Consider the following 17,684-nt stretch of genomic DNA (forward strand, 5'->3'; position numbering starts at 1 on the left):
CCAGTTACATTTGTAACCTTTTAATTTTAGTTATAAACAGGAAAAGATGTTGAATACCTTGTGCTACTGGTTAGGGACCTCACACTGGGCCTCATTCACAAACAGTGCGTCAGCAATTAATCACTAGGCTGTGCCCGGCTGTTCTAGAAAATGTAAACACACACCCTTTTAACTTAAAGCACAATATATTAAAACTCCATTTATTTAAATAAAAATAGGCTTTATTAGACAACAATAATTTAATTTTCTAATGCATTTACCAAATGTATTAAATAACCATAAAAATGCCCTTTCATCCTCATCATTTATTGTCATAAATTCTTCAACTATAACAGTTGAGATAGATTACTTAGTTGACAATAGAGTATATGATAATGTTCATATTGAAATATAACAGTTTTGGCTTTCGTTAAATTGTTTATTGGTTTATAATTCATCGGTCAATTTCAACAATATAGTGCCATGAAATTCCACAACTGTAGCTGATTTTAACTGATTTATTGGTAGCAAAAAACAATCATATATGAGAGCTTTTAAATTATATTTAAATATATTTAGTATATAGTTCTGCTCAAACTTGCCAACCCTCAAACCCCTCATGGTTGACATCCATGCCAACACATGCGTACATTTCTGCTATGCCTAACTCATTGATAAATTACAAGAAAGCACTCAAACCTCCTATTATTCATTATTAATAGAAATAAAATAAGAACAACCCCAGGTTCCTCTTCAGCACTGTAGCCAGACTGACAGAGAGTCATAGATCTACTGATCCATCTATTCCTCTAAATCTGAGAAGCAATGATTTCATGAACTTCTTCACAAATAAAATTATAACCATCAAGGAAGAAAATCCTCAGCCTCCTTAGAAACCATAGAACCACCTTTGGCACCAGATCTATATTTGGACCACTTTTCTTCAATTGATCTTCCTGAACTGACCTCACTAGTTTCATCTTCTAAACCAACGACTTGTCTATTGTCTTGTTGACAGTTCCATATTAAATCAGATTAATATGTCTTTGTCAACCGGCTACGTACCACAAGCTTTTAAGGTAGCGGTAATTAAACCTCTGCTTAAAAAGCCCACTCTTGATCCAGAGGTTTTAGCTATGTATAGACCCATAATAAACCTGCCCTTCATTTCCCAAATCCTTGAAAAAGCTGTTGCTAACCAGCTATGTGATTACTTAAATAGTAATGGTTTGTTGAAAGACTTTCAGTCAGGATTTAGAATCCATCACAGAACAGAAACAGCACTATGAAAAGTTACTAATGACCTTTTCATGGCATCAGATAATGGACTTGTCTCTATACTCATCCTGTTGAATCTTAGTGCAGCATTTGACACCATAGACCACAAGATTCTGTTATAGAGACTGGAACAACATGTTGGGATTAAAGGAACAACATTAAGCTGGTTTAAATCATATTTATCAGATCGATTTAAATTTGTTAATGTTAGCAATGACTCCTCCATGCACAAAAGTTAGTCGTGGAGTTCCACATGGTTCTGTCCATGGACCGATACTCTTCACCTTATATATGCTCCCTTTAGGCAACATCATCAGAAAGCACCACATACACTTCCATTGTTACGCAGACGACACCCAGGTGTCACTTAGTTCACTTAGTTCAACTTCAGGAATGTCTCAAGAGCATTAAGGCATGGATGACCCAACACTTCCTACTTTTAAATTCAGAAAAAACTGAGTTTGTTGTAATTGGCCCTAAACATCTCAGATAAACTTGGATGGTGTTAGTTTGGCCCCTAGCTCCAGGACATGTCATTTGACCCACATATAAAACATGTCTCTAGGACAGCTTTCTTCCACCTGCGCAATATTATGAAAATTAGGAACATCCTGTCTCAGAAGGATGCTGAGAAAGTCGTCCTTGCATTTGTTACCTATAGACTGGATTACTGTAATTCTTTATTATCAGGATGTCATAGTAAGTCTTTGAAAAGCTTCTAGCTGGTACAAAATGCTGCAGCACGAGTGCTGACAGGAACTAGAAGGAGATATCATATTACTCCTGTCCTTGCATTGGCTTCATGTCAAATTCAGAATAGAATTCAAGATCCTGCTCCTCGCATATAAAGCACTTAACAGTCAAGCCGCTTTATATATCAAAGAGCTCATAACACCATATTGTCCATCACTTCGTTCCCAAAATTCAGGCTCTCTTGTGGTTCCAAGAATCTGTAAGAGTAGAATGGGAGGTAGAGCCTTCAGCTACCAGGCTCCTGTCCTGTAGAACCAGCTCCTACTCTGGGTTTGGGAGGCAGACTCCATCTCTACATTTAAGATTGAATGTAAAATGTTCCTTTTTGATTAAACTTATAGTTAGGGTTGGTACAGGGCTTACCTGAACTCACTCTCTCTCTCTCTCTCTCTCTCTCTCTCTCTCTCTCTCTCTCTCTCTCTCTCTCTCTCTCTCTGTATGATAAAGGCAACAGGAAGTCGGCCACTTTGAATTTAGTGGCCGTTTGACACATTTTAACAAACTCCTCCTAGAGCTTTGATCAGATCAACTTCAAAATCAGTGAGTGTCATCTTAGCAAGCTGGAGATTAAATCTAACTCAAATTGTGAGTTTTCCTCACACGGTATGACCAGTGGCGTGGCGTCAAATTTGTATGACTCCCCATGAAAACACAATGTTGTTGTATCTCGGACATACATGGTCCAATCTTCTCCAAACTTCACATGTATGACAAGAGTCCTGGCCTGACGACATCTACACTGAAATATTGACTTATGATCACAGTGCCGTCTGGTGACAACAGGAAGTGTCTTGTTTTTTGCACATCTTACACTTTAATATACTTCTTCTCGTCCATTGACCACAACCATGTCAAACTTTGTGAGAAGGACCTCAAGACATTGATGATGAAACAGTTTGAGAACTGTGTGTTTTCATCAAACATCGTGTTCGTGGCGTAAATTGCTGTAACTTCAATGCACATTGTTCAATCTCCCTTAAACTTCATGTGTGTAACAACAGACCCCTCCCCCCCCCCCCCCCCCCCCCGAAGACATTAATACGGTTTTAAGGAATGGGCGTGGCAAAAGGGCTCAAAAACGCCCCCTAAAGAGCAGCCCCAGCACCATGTTTCCCACGACATGCACAAAAATCTGTAGGGACATGTGTCATGTCATTAGGAACAAGATCAAACAGGCTGCTCGATACATAGTATTTCTCCTCAGACACTTGACCATTAATGACATTAATCCACCAATTCACTGACCTTCAGTTATACTTCAAAATGTTTAACCTAATCAATGCTGCTAAAACCTTTATCTTGATGTTCTCCTTTACACTTGACATCCATTGCACTTCTGTCCGTCCTGGGAGAGGGATCCCTCACATGTGGCTCTCTCTGAGGTTTCTACGTTCTTTTTTTCCCTGTTAAAAGGGTTTTTAGTAGTTTTTCCTTACTCTTGTTGAGGGTTAAGGGCAGAGGATGTCACACCATGTTAAAGCCCTATGAGACAAATTGTGATTTGTGAATATGGGCTATACAAATAAAATTTGATTGATGATTGATTGATTGAAGTCAGCCATTTTGAATTACATTTTGTATTTTGACGAACTCCTCTTAGAGCTTTAATCCGATCAACTTTAAATTCAGTAAGTGTGTCCTCTTAACTCCATGGAGATTAAAACTAAGTCAAAGTTTAACTGTTCGTCACACTGTGACTGTGGCGTGGCATCAAATTTTGATGATTTGCCAAAAAAAGAGGCATTTGTTATAACTCCTCTGTGCTTTGTCCAATCAGCCCTAAACTCCTCTCACACGATCAAAGTCCTAGTCTGATCAGATCCATATGTCGATATTTACTCATCGTCATAGCGCCACATGCTGGCGACAGTAAGTGTTTTATAATTTGATGCACTGCTCCTGGCTGGTTTACAATATACATGATACTTCATGGTTAGAATTGTGACTTTTCCTCAAACTATGTAAACATTGAGGTGCGGTGAAGGTAGATCCTTTGCCAAAGGAGACAAAGTTATCATAACTGTACTGTGCATTGTCCAATCAGCACCAAAATTCCCACCTACAGTATAATCCCAGCCTGAAAAGATCCATTTGTCAAAATTACTCAGGGTCATAGCGCCACCTACTGATTTGGCATGAAAAGGAAGTTATTGTAACTCCACTGTACATTGTCCAATCGGCCAAAATTTGTCACGCTTCATCAGAGCCCTGACCTGAACAAATCTATTAGTCTTTATTTAGTTATAGTGATACCTACTGGTAACAGCAAATAAGCATCGTATGACAACTTTCATATATTAACATGAAATTCTCACCGTGTGGGTTACACTTGATGGCATGGACCATATTGCATGATTAGTGGGGGTGATCCAGCGGCACATGACTGACCAAGAAAGTTACGCATTTATCCTTCCTGCGGCGCGCAAAACGCACGCAATACAGATCCGTTTCGTCCGGTCCCTGTCCGCTCGTTGCCCCACGGCTGCATCACGCCCAGAGTTCACAAGTGCTCCGCCCTGCACAGTGCTGCACCCTAGTTTGAATAATAATCTTTACTTATCTTAATTAGATTTTGAACTACTTGTACTACTAATTTTGTACAACAAAGCTTGAACTATTTATGTATTACTATTCCTCATGACCTTTTGTAGGTCAGGTTTTTGTCAGATGTTGTTGGACCTCATGAACACTGACTTTGATCACGCGCCACCCACAACACATGGAGTGAACTGAACTCAACACATTAACTTCCACTTAATGTGGTAGGGAGGTTTTGGAGAAAAAGGATGATCTAAAGAGGAGGGTCAGACCTCTGAAACCCAGGACTATAAACACGCCTACCTACACCGACTACTGACTACACAAAGCTCCCGACTGTGCTGAGAACAGCTAGTAAACACAGTTAGTTTCCATCATACAAAGTAAAGTTCGTAATGTTTAAGTAATCTGAAAAGCCAGTGGTACACATGTCCACATATTTCAGAGGAGTAAAGAGTTGCTGAAGTTAGAGTGTACGCTTACGTTAAATAGTGTTGTCTAAATACATTTTTTAACACTGTGTTTTAATCTGCAGAACATGAAGAGATTTTAGAACAGATGTGAGCTGCTACATGGATTGTGATGAATAATGTCTCCTGGACTGTTTGCCTCTGACCTCCACCACTGTCATTACAGTCAAACTACACACTGTTAAACATTTTGACTGTAAGAGCAGCTTCTGTTCCTCCACCCAGGCTTTAGACTTAACTCTTATGGTAAAGAGACGACCGCAAAACATTAATTCACCAAAATGTCATGTTTAATTAATTATAAGTAAAATGTGCAAAAACCAGGCAAGTCTTCTGTAGTCAATGGAAAATGTATTCAGTACAGTTAAATCATGTTGGGTATGTGTTAAACATAAACTATTCAATCACATAAACTGTATCAGAGCTTAAGTAAACCCTTAAGAGTTTGTATATCTAATATTATCTTTTGAAGTGTTAACAGCAGAAATTGATACATCACCTAATTCTAATTTAATAGTTTTCAAATTATGTTTTAAAAATTTTACTACCACCTCTAAAAACAGCAGAAACTAAAGTAAATGGAAAGAAACTGAACCTGAGAATATAAAGAATCCCACACAAAGTTCTGTTGTACTGTCATCTCATCAGAGGAAGCTGAACTGGAGGTGTTTTATTGATATGATCATCACATCTCATTAAAGAATTTAGGATGTTGTTATCCAGTCTCTCTCCTCCACATCCTAAAGAATGGCACAAAATAGGCTGCTCCAAACATGAGGTCTTCATTATTTTGACACCTGAGATACCATCTCTACATTTAAGATTGAATGTAAAATGTTCACTTTTGATTAAACTTATAGTTAGGGTTGGTACAGGGCTAACCTGAACTTAGTTTTAAAGTCCAGAGGCTCCTACTCAGATATTATCATTTGCACATTCAGCCCTCCTGGAGTATATGTTTTTTTTTTGTGCTCTCTCCTTCTCTCTCTCTCTCTCTCTCTCTCTCTCTCTCTCTCTACTCAACTATTACAAATATTGTTAATATTATTCACACATGCTGCTACCATTAATGATATCATTATATCTCTAAATACCGTTGTTATTATTATTGTCATTATTACAACCAGTCTGACTGAGCTTAAATATGGCCGTTTTAAGTTATAAATATGGCCTCTCTCCCCTCCCTCTCCCTCTCTCTCTCTTCTCTCCCCTCTTCTCTACCCACCTCTCCCCTCTTCCCCATTTTTCTGTGCTCCAGTTGAAGCAATGTACCTTCAGAGCAGATTACCTGGGGGGGACAGGGGAGTATGGAGTATGGGACTATGTTTGTTTTAACTCACAATCTTGAATCTAACCTGGGCCACCTTGGTACGTGCAGCTGCCTCTTCTACAACACATGTAAGACAGGAAACTGTTTGCTTTGTTATAAATGCCAGATGTGTATATATACTGTGTATATACATATGTATGTTTTCATTTAAAAACATGTGATCTTTTGTAGAGGATAATGGTGTAATATTTCTATAATATTTAAGATTAACTTACCCAAAACACATAGGTTCTAAGTGCATTATCTTTTCTTATTGCATATAAAATTGCTGCCATGGTGCAAATTACAACAAACGCTGTTATATATGTTCAGTGTCTGGAAGGCTTCATAATGTTCATAATGTTTCTTCTCTACTACTCCAGTAAAAAACTTTACTTCCAGTAAGAAAATATATACAATCCTTTTTCACTGCACCAAAACAACAACAAAGTTAAAGAACCCCATCAATATCAAATGCAAATTGATATAAGAAAGTGATAAAGTGCTTATGGAAATGTTTCACAAATGTGTCATCAGGCAAAGGCAACTCAGAGAGAGGAGCTGGGCACAGACAGGAAGGGACAGTCAGACAGAGGCACAGACTCTCAGGTAAGTTTGTTCGTTTTTGTCTCTGAGTAATGATGATGTAAAAGCCCTCTCGTATTTAGACTTGTGAAAAGTAAAGACATTAGTCTTGTTGTTGTGTTGAACTGTGTAGTTATGAGTATGGAAAACACATTATTTCTCCTCTAGGAGACAGACTGTTCAGGAGGGGTGGAAGGATCATATCCAGTCAGAGAGCCAGGTGACAAGGGCCCAGCACATCACAAGGACCCTATTGCCAGCACCAGCAAAGTGTATATATATATATATATATATATATATACATACTATATACTATAAATATCTGCCCCTGCTTAAGCACAACATATAGACACATTACATAATCTATACAACTATTTGGTAAAATCCAAGAAAAACTCTAAACACTTTACAGTACAATTGACATTCACAAACACACACACACACACATTCACTTAGTAGCCAAAAAACGATTTTTAAATCATCTTTATTACAATTACTACTTTGACCAAGGACTCTAATGTGTCAAGAACTGAGCTATCCAGAAAGGTAGCTTTACTGTCTAGAAACTTAATTTCCTGATTTATATTCACCAGATAACAGCTTTCTCAGTCCTCAGCTGTTAGGTAAGCCATTCCTGCGTTTTGTTAGAAATCCATCACTAGAAGTGTTCTCAGCTACTGTTTTATCATTTTGTTAGAACAGAATCAACCCCCCACCCCACCCCCAATAAATAAATAAAAAGAACAAGAAAATGATAAGACTGGCTTTGGACAGATATTCACTCGTATCAGAACAAAATAAAAGTAGAAAATGTGATTACACAGATATGAAGAAGTACATATGACAGGTATGTTATTTAAAAAATACATTTGGGGTTGCAATGGGATGCTAGAGCAGAATTTGTTTGTGTATCTTTAACTTCAAACTAATCAAATGTAGAGATCTAACATTCAATATAGACTAGATATGCTTCTAAAAAAGGACACAAAGAAATCCTGCTAATCAATCAAAGAATAATGCTCCTTCCCTTATATACTGCTTTAATTAATACAATATCGTAAAAATCTTAAACCAAAGTTGGAACAAACCTATTTTATTATGAAAAGAAGGAAAGGAGACAGTGGCTAAATTTGATTACCCCGCTCATCCATAATCCCCTTCTCCATTCTCTTCCCACATGATATTTCTCTTTAGAAACCCTGGCCAATCACAGCGGGGCTCTAGGCTGTTGTCACAGCACACTTAGGTCCAACTGGGCATCATTTCCCGTCATCAGCCTATAGGTGAGCAAGAAAGGAGGGGAAAAGGAGTTTTAAGTGTTTATTAGATTATGTGGACTAGCAGGTTTAAGAGCTCATCTAACTTTAGAGGAGGAGAGTGGGGTAGGAGGTTTCATCTAAGCTGGATTAGGCCACGTGGTTTCTCAATTGGCAGGAGGTAACATAAAACTGACCACTCTAGATTTGAGTAAAAGGAAAACAGTTTGAAAAAGCTTTAACTGCAGTGTAAACACTTAAATAAGAACTGACAAAAAGTGATAAGTCACACTTTATCTCTCCAATAGTACAAATTTACAAGAATATAAATCTTAGATTTTAAAATTGAAATATTAACCTGAGATAAAGCAGACTCTTGACCTCTGTACGGAGAGACAGCTTTATCTAGGTTTATGTAAAAATACGTACCAAGTAAGCACAAAATACAATAAAACAGATTTTCACGAAGGGCATCTCCCTAAAACATGAAAATACAGAGAAAATACTCACCAAAATATGATTTTGAACTAATGTCATCAGGTTTATCTTAATTTGGGCTGTTTCAACAATACGTCTGCATAACAAGTTGTTTTGTGAAGTCAGTAAGACAGTGAGGGTCCTATGAAAGATGCTGTAAGGATGAAACCTGACCAACGATAAGGAACAAAACTCTTGATTTCTTCTGCACTGATTTTGGCTGTTGTTTTTTTAAATCTGTCTCTTGAAAGTTCATTTTCCAGCTTAATGGAAATGAAATACGTTGTAATGCCTTAGTTTATATTGAACTTTGGTGTTAAAGAAAATGTGCATTCTATGCTGACAAATGCCACATAGTAAACAAGGGACTCTTGGGTCTCGTACAGGGAAGTTGCCTGCTTTAAACAGTGAGTAATCCAGCATTGCCTCTACCCCATCTTAAAACATTTATTTTATTTTCTCTTTTCTGCTGCACATTATTTGGGTTAGGTGCTGTTGGTCAGTTCCTGGTAATTTTTATTGGATCTTCTAACTAGCCAACCTTTTTACTATTTTCTACCTGTTACCTATTCACTTTAGTCTTTAAACATACAAGTATATTGAATATACATTTATATGCATGAGGTATAAGGACATACTAGACTTACATATAAATGCATCAACATATGACTGGAAAAAACAATTATTGCTTTTGTTTGTTCTTGTGTGTGTCCAAGTAGATGTCTCACCTCAGGTCCCAAGTCTACTCTGCTGTCCAGTTAAGTGCACAGTATATATGATGAAAAAAATCCTTCCCTTGTTCCAAGTATGAACAAAAGTGGATGTATATAAATAGAATTTGTTTTCATTTTTTTCCTACATGCCAGTGAGTGCATCCACTTTTCCATAGGAGAACTGCTAGATACTCTCAGTTTCAGACAATATTAGTAGCCAGGGCTTGCTTACAATAAAACATTACTGGAAAGCTATGTATATCTTGTCTTACCCTGTTGGTGCTTAATATAGTTTCAACATAAGTTGAAAAGATTAGTCAGGTGATTTAAAAAAATATATACTATGACAAGATGCATTTAGTCTAATCTTGAAGAAAAAGACAAGCTACTGTTGCAATTTAGTATGACTTTTGTTATTGGGCATCAGACAGATAAACCAATTGTATGCTGTAATCTGTTTTGAGTCAGGAGCATGTGTGAATTTAAAGTAAATGACCCCCCATTGATAAACTAACCTTACTAGGTAATTCAAATATACCAATAATGCCTGTACCACAATTATCTGATCCTTATTTTGTTTCCAATTAACAATTCGGAGTAAATTGGGACAACAATTTAGACACTAAAAGACCTAAAATTATGTACACCACATTAATAACTCTCTCTTTGTTCAAATAAAGACTTAAAAAGTATTTTTTTAACAATTAATATTGATTTATTGATTGTATTAATACGTATTCAGTCATACTTAGAAAAAGTAAGGATAGGTGGTACTTTTTGAAAAGAGAAATAACTATAACCACAGCATTACCTATATTTTGTAGAATCAGGCTCACTCCCGTTTTCCTGAGCAGGGGCTGAACTACCATCTTCGGAAAAATTTGAATGAGAAGTCAAATTAGGCCTCTGCTCTGATTGGGTGCGGCGGGTAGAGTTGTCTTTCTCTCGTGTGGGTATCCTGCCACGGGAGACCTCTCCCCAAGGTATGGGAGGCACAGAACTTTCCAATGACAAGCATGTCTGAGAGTTTTGTGACTCACTTTGACAGAAGACCAAACGAGCATCATTGAAGGATACAGATGGAATGATCTTTTTAGTGTTGCTGTCGTTGGCACGTGTCACAGTTCTTGGAGAACTTGGGCGAGAAGAGGGCTTAGAGGTGGTTAGAGGTCTAAACACAGGAGGGCTTGGAAATCTGTGGTGGACAGAGGGACAATATGGTGGTAGGCGGACTCTAGAGACAGGTGGTGCGGTCACAGGCAGGCTACAAGAGAAAATCTCACCCTCACAATATTCTTTGCTTTCACACCTCTGGCCCATTGTGGCTTGATGGGGTGGAGGTCCTTGACTTCTCAGTTCTACAATATTTATCTTGTCAGGAGATTCTGCTGCATTGAACAGGTGTTTGATCTTGCAGGATTGTTCATAGAACCAGTTAGCGTTCTCCATTGCCGCTTCAAGATCATTTTCTGGTTGCTGCTCTTCATCTTGAGCTGATATAATAGCATCCTTCTTGACAGGATGGGCAGGCAAGACACTGGTCAATTTGTGCCTCAAATTGTCTCGGTTTGGCAGTACTTCCACATTGTGCACAGATGCCTTCAAGCGCTGGGAGACTCCAGTCTTTTGGTTTATCATTGGGGGACTCTGAACCAAGTCTCCCAGCAACCCTTCCACATTACTTGGTATGCTTTCAGTACTCTGGAAGGAGTTGTCCAGCAGAACCTCTGGGGGCGGAGGTGGTAGGTTGTCCACATCCAAATCATCCCTGTCATCAGGCCAGCTGTTGTTGTTATTGTTGCCATTGATGACTAAACACCTGTCGTTACTCTTTACTGTGTCAGTTAACAGAACAATGCCAGGTTTTCTGTTCCTCCTGATATGAGATGGAACATTTGCAAGGCTCTGCCCTGGTTTCCCATCAGCCCCTTGGCTAAAGGTATTTATTAGCCTTCTGACAGAATGGTGCTTCGGAGGTTGGGGTGCTAACATTGGTAAGCAACAAGGTGATTTAATTATTCTTCCTTTTTCTGCACCCGCTGATGCGCTTAATGAATGTCGTCTCAGTCCAGCTCTGTACAGATTATAGGGAGGCCCAACCAACACTTTCTTTCCTTCAATTATAGCCATCTTTTTCATTCGCTGATCCAAGTCTTTCTGGCTCTTTTGTAGCTCCATCATTATGTTGACACATATGGTGGAGTGTTCAGACTTGTTTAAAGAGATAGCAGTCATTGGTTGTGTAACTGCTGGCTGTCTATCCTGCATGTTTTTTGCATGCATGTAGAGAAGTGGTTGACTGAGATTTGAAGGTGATGAGTTTGACCTCTTCCTTTTTAGCCTATCACCATCTTTATTTCGGGCTACTTGGCTAGATATACTTCCATGGAAGCTGTGGTGCCTATCAAACCCTAGCAGACTCTCATTCTCTCCCCCAATGCCGCTGTCCTCACTGTGCAGTGTGGAGTCCTCAGGGTGAGACTTCCCCATGGCAGCTACCTCTACTTGTGCCAACACATGAGTCAACCTTTGTTCTGCGTCCTGCTTGGCCTGGAGCTTCTCAACCATCAGTTTAGAAATAGAAGAAAAATATTCCACTGCCTGGTCCAGTGTGGTATCACCCATTGCCTGGACTGAGCCCCCCACAAGCCTAATTTTCTCGGTTGAATGATGGAGCAGTTGTTGTAATAGATTTGGAGGTGGATCAGGAGAGTTGGCTGCATCAGTGCCAGGTTTAACTGACATAACAGGGGGGGTCATCATCCCAGAAGGCATGGCCATGTAGTCCCCATGTTCCTTCCACATCAATTCCCCCTCCTCAGCCATCTCCTCTAGTGCCTGGTTGATCTCCTCAAATCGCAACATCACAGCAGATATCATGGGCTGGAGAGACAACTGTGTCTGGGCAGCCTGGTCCAGCAGGCCTAACAGGGTCTCATATTTGGAGATATTTTGGTTCAGGAAGGCATATGCTGCTTGGTGAGCCCTTACCATGGGTGGGGGGAAATCCATCTTTTTCTGGAGAATAGAGGGCATCCTCTGCTTTTCAGTAGTTCTGCTATTACCTTTATTTTTCTTCCCTTTGCTCTTGTCTTTTTGTTCTACCTCTTGGTGAGTCACATTCACCTCTGCTTCTTTAGTGTCCAGTATATTTTGGACAGATGTGTCAGAGGCCAACTGACACCCTGCTGTATTTTTTGTAGAATGTTCTTCAGTGGGTAGTGGAAGTTCATTATCTTCCTCTTTGGTCCTCAAACATGAGTTCACCTCCTCTGCAGGTCTAGAATTCACACTGTCCTTTGAGGGTTCAACTAGTAGAGCTTTTTGAAGTCCAGGTCCTTCTGGCTTTGAAAATAACTTCCCTTTGGATGGAGAACAGCCCATTTTTGAATTTAAATGTGACACAAAAAAAACCTCCAAAAGTCCATAAGTATTCTCTGTAGTTGGTTAGACAAGGTCCTCTAGAATCCTCAAACAAAAACTTTCTGTTGGTGGTAGAGCATTCATGTGTTTGTATCCATATATTTCTTCGATCATTTTATGCCTTCTCCTCAAACCTTAGTGGTCAAACAGCGCAGCGAAGACACCTGCAACTTGTTGAGTGGACTGACTGCCTACCAGGGCAGTGGTGACGAGTTGAGAGGATAAAACTCTCTTCTTTAGCACACACAGATGGTCACAGGCTTACAAGCACACTTACACACACACAGGCTTTGAAATGTAAGACTTTAAGCTCATCAGGTTAGTCAGAGCTGGATTTGTCAGGTGGCGTTTTTAGCCTCATCCACTATGCTGTTGGTAAAGTTTACATGCAACAGTTGCATTTGCTTGAGAGATAAACAACTTAGTTTTCTAAAATGATAAGATTTCCAGAAATGAAATAAATGCACCATTGTATTACACACACACACACACACACACACACACACACACACACACACACACACACACACACACACACACACACACACACACACACACACGTGCACACACAAAGAGATTTGTCTCTCCACAATTGCCAAGGTGCTTGCTCTTTGTGGGAACTGTTGGGTTTCTATATAATTTTAAAGGTCTTCAACCTTTATGAGTATGAGAGGCCCTATGAGACATATTTGATATTTGGTCACACACACACACACCAGTATACTGTAGTGGAAAAATTAACTAAGTGTGGTTGAAACCTATTTTGTAGTTGAAAAGTAAGTTGTTGCAGCCCTGTCTAAAGACTTTTATGACCTGAACTGTTTGTGACCTGAAACCTATATAACATGTCTAAATACTTTTATGACCTGAAACCTTTATGACCTTTTTTATCACTTATTTACTCTCCAAAGAACTGAATTTATGTCTGCTCTATCTCCAAAGGAAACATATGTAAATCAGATTTATGTGTTATGATTCCTCTCTCAAACTGCGCCTACAGAACCAGTCTGAACTTGCTCAGAGAGACAGCCTTAGTTCTCCTATATAAGATCCTTGTATTTGACTGTCCTGCATCTTCACTCTGAGATCCCTGTGACTCTCTGTGTTGATCATTTCTGCAGAAAGCCCCTACATACACAAATACAAATTTGGTGTTTCCAGCCTCTTGTATTTCCAGATTTCCATCACAATACTCTGACACAACACTCTCTCTCACACACACTACTATACTCTCTTACGTACACACTCATACTCTCTCACACACACTACTCTCTAACATGCACCAACATACTCACACGCACACCACTATGTGAGAGAGTATAACAAAAGGAAGTTAGTATGATCGAAAACAGGAAATTCTCATTCCCCAAATTCTCATTCACCCACTCAGAGCACTGCAAGCTAAATTGGAGCTACAAGCAGCATTTAAATCAAGCAGCAACACTTTTAAGGATGACTTTGTTCAAACGACAGGGAGATAGCCATGGTATTTCTACTAATAAAATGAGGTGTGTTTAAAACATGGTAAGGGAAACTAACCATGTGCCCTAACCACAAAGGAGGTAATTCTTGGTAAACATACATGGACAATGTCCTGTTCCCCTATTCTACAAGCCAACGTGTGCTTGATGACATGGCATCTCTCTAAAGTTGTCTCTTTCTCATGTAGCCCCGCTGCTACCCTTTTTTGCAGTAATCCACGAGACTGGATGACAACATAATTTTTGCATCACTTACATTGATAAAGGGCCAACCAGCAGTACATTGTAGTGTCTACGTTGAAGGACTTTCATATCTAATTAAGATGCCCCAGACAGAGAGGCATCACCTCCAACTCTTTGTCTATTAAACCAGTGGCAAGACGTAAGGACAATGTAATTTAGGTATGCATGCCTTAGGCTTAACTGTCCAATAGGATGCTAACACCTACATGTAACATAGAAGGTGACAGCAATTCTAGCCTTTCGTGGATGTGCTGTTGGAATGGCTGACGAAAGCTAAGGGAGATAAATTGGGATGTTGTGTGGGACATCTTTAGACTTGGGGGTGATAATTGCTAATGTTACCCTGTTAGCATTTGTATATTGTTCCACCTTCTCATCTCATTGATGCATCAAGTCTACATTAAACTCTTCTGCTAGACTTGATGCATCAAGTCTACATTAAACTCTTCTGCATAAGACATCAGCTGCTGCCTGAGTTCTCCTCTCATCAGCTTCCAGAAAAACGTCCAGAAAACTCCCATCACAACATATACTATTTATATCTCTTACATGTTGTGTATATGAGAGTATGAAAGTAAATAAAAGAGAGTATGATGGTAAATGTAACAGAGTACAGTAGTGATTGTGTAAGAGTATACTAGTACGTGTGTGAGATTATAATACTGTGTGTGAGACCAAGTATGAATTATCTCTCATGAGGCCTCTCATATATTAGGGCTGTAACCATTTTCAAACCGAGACTGGAATTGTGGTCCAAAAGTCCATGGAAACTGAGACCTGCCCAACCCCACAAGCTGCCACCGCTGCAGGTGCAGCCTGTTGATCTCTCATTATGTTACTAATTTAGGAAAACCTATCTTTCATGTCACAATTAACACTATAACACATTCAATTATCACAAAATTATCATCATATTTAAAGTTAGCAAATATTGCACATTATACCTGTAATGACAACCACAATTCATTCATGTTTTCCACAGTCATAACAACAATCATTCAATAACGGAGAGTCTAAGAGGAGAGTCTAAGAGGAGAGTCTAAGAGGAGAGTCTAAGAGGACCATCTGTTTAACCTTTACAAAAGCTGTTCTAATGTGTCTAATGTGTTGGCACCGCTCTGGAGCAGACACCTCGTCTTGGAAATCGGAGTCAGGAGATAATCCTGTGGATTGTTTATTCCCGATGGTGTTTCCACTGCCGGCCTTGGCGTATACCGACTGACTGACTGTCTTGACCATCGGCAGTACCGTGAGTGCCCTCTACATATTGTATGTAGAAACACTGTTGTATTGACTGACACACAGCACTTCTTTTTCTGTAAATTTTCCTGAGTTGTTGGTTTATGAACATCTGCGGTTTCCTTGTTTCAACTGGATTTAACTGAAATGTCTTGGGCTCGTGGTGGAGACTTAAACAGACTTTGTAAATATAGGGATTGAACTCTGGACGTTGAGACTGTGGGAAACACACAAACCCTCACCTATTTATACATTTTTATTTTTGTCCACATACTTAATTTATGTGAAGTCAAGACCAAAATGTTCTATAGTGTTTTTCTCTCTACTGTACCAAATGTTGATGATTTTATAAATGCTCAATGACTCAATGCAATGGCCATCTGTCTCGATCAGTTGGGGTAAGTGGAGAAAAATGAAGGAGAGAAGAGAAGTGGGTGGAAAAGTGGGGAGAGAAGAGAGAGAGACACCAGGAACAGTTGTGTAACTGTCATATTCCATCACTGTTAGATTGTTTTTTAAAGTCAATATCTGAGAGGGATTATCTAACTAAATGGAGACATACACTGTCATCTTGAATCTGCATTGTGCTGTGTTCTCTTACCTTCCACTCCATCACATAAACTATACATGAAAAGTGGTCTGATATATCTTCTGTTATGATTTGGTGATACTCAATATAAATAAAACATTAATGTTTGGTTGTATATAGCTTTCAATCAATCAAATTGTATTTGTATAGCCCATATTTACAAATCACAATTTGTCTCATAGGGCTTTAACAAGGTGTGACACCCTCTGCCCTTAACCCTCAACAAGAGTAAGAAGAAAAAAAAATGTTTAACAAGGTAAAAAGAACGCAGAAACCTCAGAGAGAGCCACATGTGAGGGATCCCTCTCCCAGGACGGACAGAAGTGCAATAGATGCCACGTGTAATGGAGAACATCAGAAACACAAAGGTATTTGCAGCATTGATTAGAATAAACACTTTGTAGCATAATGGAAGGTAAATGAATTGATGGATTATTGTCAGTAATGGTCGAGTATCTGAGGAGAAATATTATATATCAAGCAGTCTTGTTGTAATCATAGTCCATGGTCAGCAGCCACCACGATCAGGATCCACCATCACGATCGGATGCCACTATAGTCCACAGTCATTCTCCACTGCTGCCATCAGGATCCACCATCAGCTGCCACCTCGATCCTGGTCCAGCACCACTATCAGATGCCAACACGATACAGGATCCGCCATTACGATCACGATCTCTGATACGTGATCCATCCTTATTAACCACAATCTGGCCGCAGTCGCGGCCCTGGATCTGTGAACGATAAGGCATAGGGACTTATTGTCCAAGACAAGCCTGGACCAGCTCTAACTATACGCTTTATCGTAAAGGAAGGTTTTAAGCCTACTCTTAAACATACAGAGGGTGTCTGCCTCCTGAACTGAAAGTGGGAGATGATTCCACAGGAGAGGAGCTTGATAGCTGAAAGCTTTGACTCCTACTCTACTTTTAGAGACTTTAGGGACGACAAGTAAACCTGAATTCTGGGAGCGCAGTGCTCTAGTGGGTTGATAAGGTACTATCAGCTCTTTAAGGTATAATGGTGCCATATTATTAAGGGCCTTGAAGGTGAGGAGTAGACTTTTAAACTCTATTCTAGATTTAACCTGAAGCCAGTGTAGTGAGGCTAATACCGGAGAAATGTGGTCTCTTTTCCTGGTTCTTGTCAGGACACGTGCTGCAGAATTTTGGACAAGCTGCAGAGTCTTTAACGACTTATTGCTGGAGCCTGATAATAAGGAATTACAATAATCAAGTCTAGCTTTGCCTGCTAATGAATCAATACAAAAGAAGCTGGTAAAGGTTTGTCTGGTGTCACTACAAGGTCGACAGCAGGGACATGCAGAGGATGTCAGAGGGGCAGGGGCCAG

At 39.5% G+C, this 17,684-nt stretch overlaps 1 long non-coding RNA gene across 1 annotated transcript; it reads right to left on the reverse strand.

Annotated features, from left to right (window-relative positions):
• Positions 1 to 3,240: 3,240 nt before the first annotated feature.
• On the reverse strand, positions 3,241 to 14,871 carry LOC117758366. The gene is made up of 3 exons (XR_004613269.1): positions 14,610 to 14,871; positions 13,986 to 13,990; positions 3,241 to 3,250 (listed from the first exon to the last, which is right to left on the reverse strand). It is a non-coding gene; the product is annotated as an uncharacterized LOC117758366 (long non-coding RNA).
• Between the last annotated feature and the right edge of the window lie 2,813 nt (positions 14,872 to 17,684).

This window comes from Hippoglossus hippoglossus, chromosome 24 (genome assembly GCF_009819705.1).
Source record: "Hippoglossus hippoglossus isolate fHipHip1 chromosome 24, fHipHip1.pri, whole genome shotgun sequence".
Lineage (NCBI taxonomy): Eukaryota > Metazoa > Chordata > Actinopteri > Pleuronectiformes > Pleuronectidae > Hippoglossus > Hippoglossus hippoglossus.